Genomic DNA, 5,289 nt, shown 5'->3' with positions numbered 1-5,289 from the left:
CAACTCATCTGGTCTTCGCTCATTAGTGTTCAAGGCCTCAAACCTGTTCCTGAGATGATTCTGAAATTCAGGTGGTATGAAATCAAAGTCGTATTTTGATATGACTTTGTTCCTTCTATAGATAGGCTAAATTCCTAATTCCTATACCTCTGAATATGACCTTATTTGAGATGAGAAATATCAAAGACCTTTAAAGATGTTTTCAATTAGGTTAACATAAAGTCATACTTATGTTGGGTGGATACTAAGCCAATATAACTGTTTTATTTACAAAGGAGTGGAAAATAGTCATAGGAACAGAGAATAAGATGAAAGATGTAGTTCGACAGTGCAGCTCCAAGTCAAAGAATGCTTAGGCTACCAAAACGTTAGAAAAAATATGGAACAATTTCTCTTTTAGGATCCTCAAAAGAAATCAATGCTTTGACATCCTGCTTTTAGAGTCCCAGCCTCCAGAGTTATTAGACAAGAAGTATTTATTCTAATAAGCCATTTAGCCTATGACGTTTGGTTACTGAGGTCCTAAGAAGCCAAGACAAAAGCACAGTACATATTTAGAGGTGAAGGAACAGCTTCTGAATTAATGAAAGAATTACAGAACATATTAGTGAACAAATTTTCATCTCTAGTTCTGTTTCAGGGGCAAAGACTTTGATTTTATTTCAGGTAACTTTGTTGTTTTTGTTGTTATGTGCCTTCAAGTTGTTTGCGACTCAGAGTGACCCTATGCACAACAGCCCTAAACCCTGCTCTATCCTGCGCCAACCGCACTGCCTCTGACACACCCATCCCGATTACCCCAGTCACTGAGTCAATCCATCTCATAGAGGGTCTTCCCCTCCTGCGCTGTCCCTCCACCCTCCCAAGCATGATGTCCCTCTCCAAGGACCAGTCTCTCCTGGCAACATGTCCAAAGTATGTCAGACAAAGTGAGATTTTTTTTTTCTTTCATTTGTCTATGAGCATTAGCTTGGCTACTAATTAAAAGTTCAGCAATTCAGTTTCACCTAGTAGATCCACAGTAGAAAGGCTTGGCCATCTGCTTCCAAAATTATTAAAGCTGAGGAAATCTGATTTGAGTTCAGTTCTACCCTGCAAAACATGGGGTCTCATTGAATTGGAAAAGGTTTCACTGCAATGAGTTTGATTCATTGGTGTTTATATTTGTTTTGGCTCATTTTCTACTTTTTTTCTTGAATTAATGGGGATATTAATCCAAGTGAATACAAAACATTTCATCTGTATCAGAGTCCATAAGATTCTCAGATAGTTTATACAGCCTCCCACCAATGAATATATCCTTTTTATAGCATCCTGGACAGATGGTCAGTCAGCCTCCGTCTGAACATCTCCAGCAATGGGAAAGGCAGAGAACAAGAGGCAACCTGTCTCATTGTCGAAGGCAGTTGTGATGATCAGAAATATTTTCATCTGACTGAACCCATGTTCTGCTGTATCAGTAAGTATTCCTCATGTTACAAGGAATCAAAAGCACAACTTGAGATGTCAAGTTGACATTAACAAAGATGAAACTTAATCAACTCAGTGATTGTGAAATACAATGGTAGGGTAAATTTCAAGTATGAGCTGAGTCAGAAGTGCATGAAGTCTATGAAATCTCTGGTTCCATTTCTCTGTAGTATTCTCTGCCTTGGTGTCTAGCATGTGTCAACATTCTTCTTACTTCTTTCTTGTTGTTGTTACAGGACATTGAGTTGCCTGTGATTCATGTGACCCTATGTACAATAGGTCTGAACCCTGCCCTATCCTGAGCTGCTGACTCCTATACAGGTAAACCCATGGCACCAGTTACTATGTCATCTCATCTGGGGTCTTCCTCTCCTGCACTGTCCCTCTGACCTTCCAAGCATGACGTCATTCTCAAAAGACTGGCCCCTTCTGTTCACATGCCCAATGTATGTGAGAAGGATTTAAAAATCCTTGTCTTCAAGGAGAAACTTGGTTTTACCCTCTCCAAGACAGACCTATTTATTCTCCTAGTGGTCGATGATATGTTCAATATTCTTCTCCAGCACCACAACTCACAAGCATCAATTCTTCTTTGATTATTCTTAGTCACTGTCCAACTCTCTGAAGCATAGCAAGTACTTGTGAAGACTATGGACTGTATCAGTGCACTTTAGTCTCTAGATTTAAAGTGCTGCTTTTTTAGCACTTTGGAGAGGTCTCTGACAGCAAAATTCTCCAATGCAATTTGTCTTTTGATTTCCTGACTGTTGGTGCCAAGAGTGCTGATTGTAGAGCAGAGCAAGCTGAAATTATTAACAACCTTAATCTCTTCTCCATCCATCATGGTACTATCAGTTTGCCCAATGGTGAGAATCTTTGTCTTCTTGATGTTGAGTTTCAATACATGTTGAAGACTACAATTGACCTTCTGCAGCAATGCTTCATTCAGGTCCTCCTCAGTTTCAGCAAGCAAGGTTGTATCATCTGAGTCACACAGGTTGTTGTTAAGTCTTCTTCCAATCCTGACGCCACACTCCTCCTCATAAAGTCAAGCTTCCTGAAAGATTTGTTCTGCATATAGATTGAAAAGGTATGGAGACAGGACGCATCCCTGACACTCTCTTCCTAATTTTTAACTATGCAATGTTTCCTTGTTCTGTTATGACAATGATGTCTTTCTCCAAGAATATATGAAGTAGTTTAAAAGTCTTCTAGTTACACACAGTCCCATTACTTAGAGAAAAAGTCTTTATTCCATCCAGTTAAGTAAAAGTCAAGGGATTTACTCAGACTAGTCATTGTGAGAATGGTACAGGACAAAGCGAAGTTTCCATCAATTGTTTATGGGGTTATTATGAGTCATAGTTGACTCAAAAGCACCCAAAACAAGAAATACAATTTGGAGTTCATGGGCCGTTCAAATACTGAATTAATTGTTGTGCCAATCAAAACGTTGGTAAGTTGAGTTCACTCTGAGATCCTTGAAATACATACCTGAGGATTTACTTACAAGAACTCAGCCACTGAAAACTGTGGATCACAACTCTACATTTAGGGTGGTTCTGAGTCAGAATTGACTGATGAAAACTGGGTTTTATTTTGTTGCTGTGGTTGTTTGCATGTGTGTTTCTTTTTCTTTATAAACAAAAAGTTTGGTTTAAAATCTGAATAGTTCTCAGTTAGGTTAATGAAACAGAGCCTGATTTGGCCTAAGTCAACGGCTTTAAAGCCCATATGAAGTGGTAAGTAGAATATAATGAATTGCTATTGATAATCTTATATCGCATTTCAAACTCACTGCTGTTGATTGTGTCTTGTTTCAACCCTCCATTGAGTTTATGAGGTTGTAAAGACTAACGGGAATTTTATTCACGTCGTTATTGGCTTACTATATCAATAAGTGGAAGTCTGTTCAATTTAGTTCCAAGGATAGGTCCTGATTAGCTTAAGCTTGACAGTGCTTGGTGATGGGGAGTGTTGTTGTTGTTGTTGTTGTTGTTAGGTGCCATCTTGTTGAGAACAAATCATAGTAACCCTATGAACAACAGATCTGAACCCTGTCCTATCCGGTGCCATCCTCAACATCTCTGACACGCTTGAACTCATTTTTGCAGTCACTGCGTCAATCTTTCTCATTGAGGGTCTATTTCTCTTTTACTTGCCTCAAAGGAGTACTCTTGCTACACTTTTTCTGAGACATATTTGTTCTTTTGGCAGTCCTTAGAGTATTCAGTGTTCTTCTCCAAGAGCTTAAAGGCACAGGCTTAAAATTCAAGGCTTGGATCCTTTCCCATCCAGATCTCCCAACATCCAGATATTTGAAATTATAATCTCTCCACTGTTTAGCACAGCTTGAGTTGAAAATTTCTATTTGTTGCAGTCAAAATTATTCTTACCACAAATAAATACTGGAGAGGCAAGCAACAGGCAGATGCTGTTGTTGTTATCATTATGTGCTGCCAAGTCACCTGCAACTCATAGTGACCCTTGTACAATAGCTCTGAAGCCTGCCCTGCCCTGTCCTGAGCCAGTCTCACAGACTTAGACACATCTACTCTCACAGCCATAGTCACTGTATCAATCCATCTCATTTGGGTCTTCCTGTTCTGCACTGTCCCTTCACCCTTCCAAGCATGATGTCCTTCTCCAACTATAGATCTCTCTTGGCCATGTGCCCAAAGTATGTGAGATGGAGCATCAAAATCTTGACATCCAAGGAGAAGAAACCTGTCTCTCTTAAAAGACCTATGTTCTTTTCCTTTTTGCTCCTTGCTATGTTCAAGACTCTTTTCCAGCACCACAACTCAAAGGCATCAATTCTTCTCATATAATCCTTAGTCATCATCAAGCTCTCTGATCTATAGCAAGTAACTACAAGACCATGGCCTGGATAAGGTACATCATAGTCTCTAGAGGGACATTGTTGCTTCTCAGTATGGAATTCCTCTATCATTTATCTTTTAGTTTAATTTGTTGTTGTTGTTGTTGTTTACTATAGAGACAAAACCAACCCATAGCCAGAACCAACCCATAGCCGACCCCCTGGTGGGTTTTCAGAGGCAGTTAACTGGGAGGATATTGCCCATCTTACTCCTATAGAGCAGCTGGTGGCCTCAAACCATGTGCTTTCAGGATTGCAGCGTAGCTTCTTGCCACGGGACCACCAGAACTCCCTTGTTTGATTTATACACAGAATAAAAATAACTGATGCCTATCCCACGTAGTACAATATCTTAAGACAACTAACAAGTCTTGCTTATTTTGACCACATCATTAGAAAATGTCAATCAGTAAAGATGAACATTGAGTTTGGTAACAATTTTGTTATATGTCACTGAGTCACCTAAGACTCAGAGAGACCCTGTGAGCAACAGATGTGAGCCTTGCCTGTTCTTCTCTGTCTCCACAGTCTCCTATGCTAGCGCCCAATATTGTCACTGTGTCAATTCATCTTGTTAAGAGTCTTCCTCAATTTCTCTGATCCTTTACCTTTCCCAAACTGATGTCTTTTTTTTTTCTAGGACATCATACTCAAAATATATGAGATGAAATTTCACTGTCCCTGTCTATATAAGGAATACCTTGGCTGCAGCACTTCTTCCAAAGCAGATTTGCTTATTCTTTGGGCAGTCTATGGGATACACAGTACTACTCTCCAATACCACAATTCAAAAGTATTTCTTCTTCTCTAAAGACTCTATGAAAATGAGGAAAACTCTAAAAGTGATAAACTATCTAATGGCCTCAAGAGCATGTCAAAGCATAATAGTGATTATGTACATGGAGTAGGAGAAAGAAATGGTTTCCTCTGTTATGTAT

Source organism: Elephantulus edwardii, unplaced genomic scaffold, assembly GCF_000299155.1.
Source record: "Elephantulus edwardii isolate Elephantulus edwardi_28Jun2011 unplaced genomic scaffold, EleEdw1.0 scaffold00321, whole genome shotgun sequence".
Classification (NCBI taxonomy): domain Eukaryota; kingdom Metazoa; phylum Chordata; class Mammalia; order Macroscelidea; family Macroscelididae; genus Elephantulus; species Elephantulus edwardii.
The sequence above is the reverse complement of the archived record's forward strand: the minus strand, read 5'-3'. Positions refer to the sequence as shown.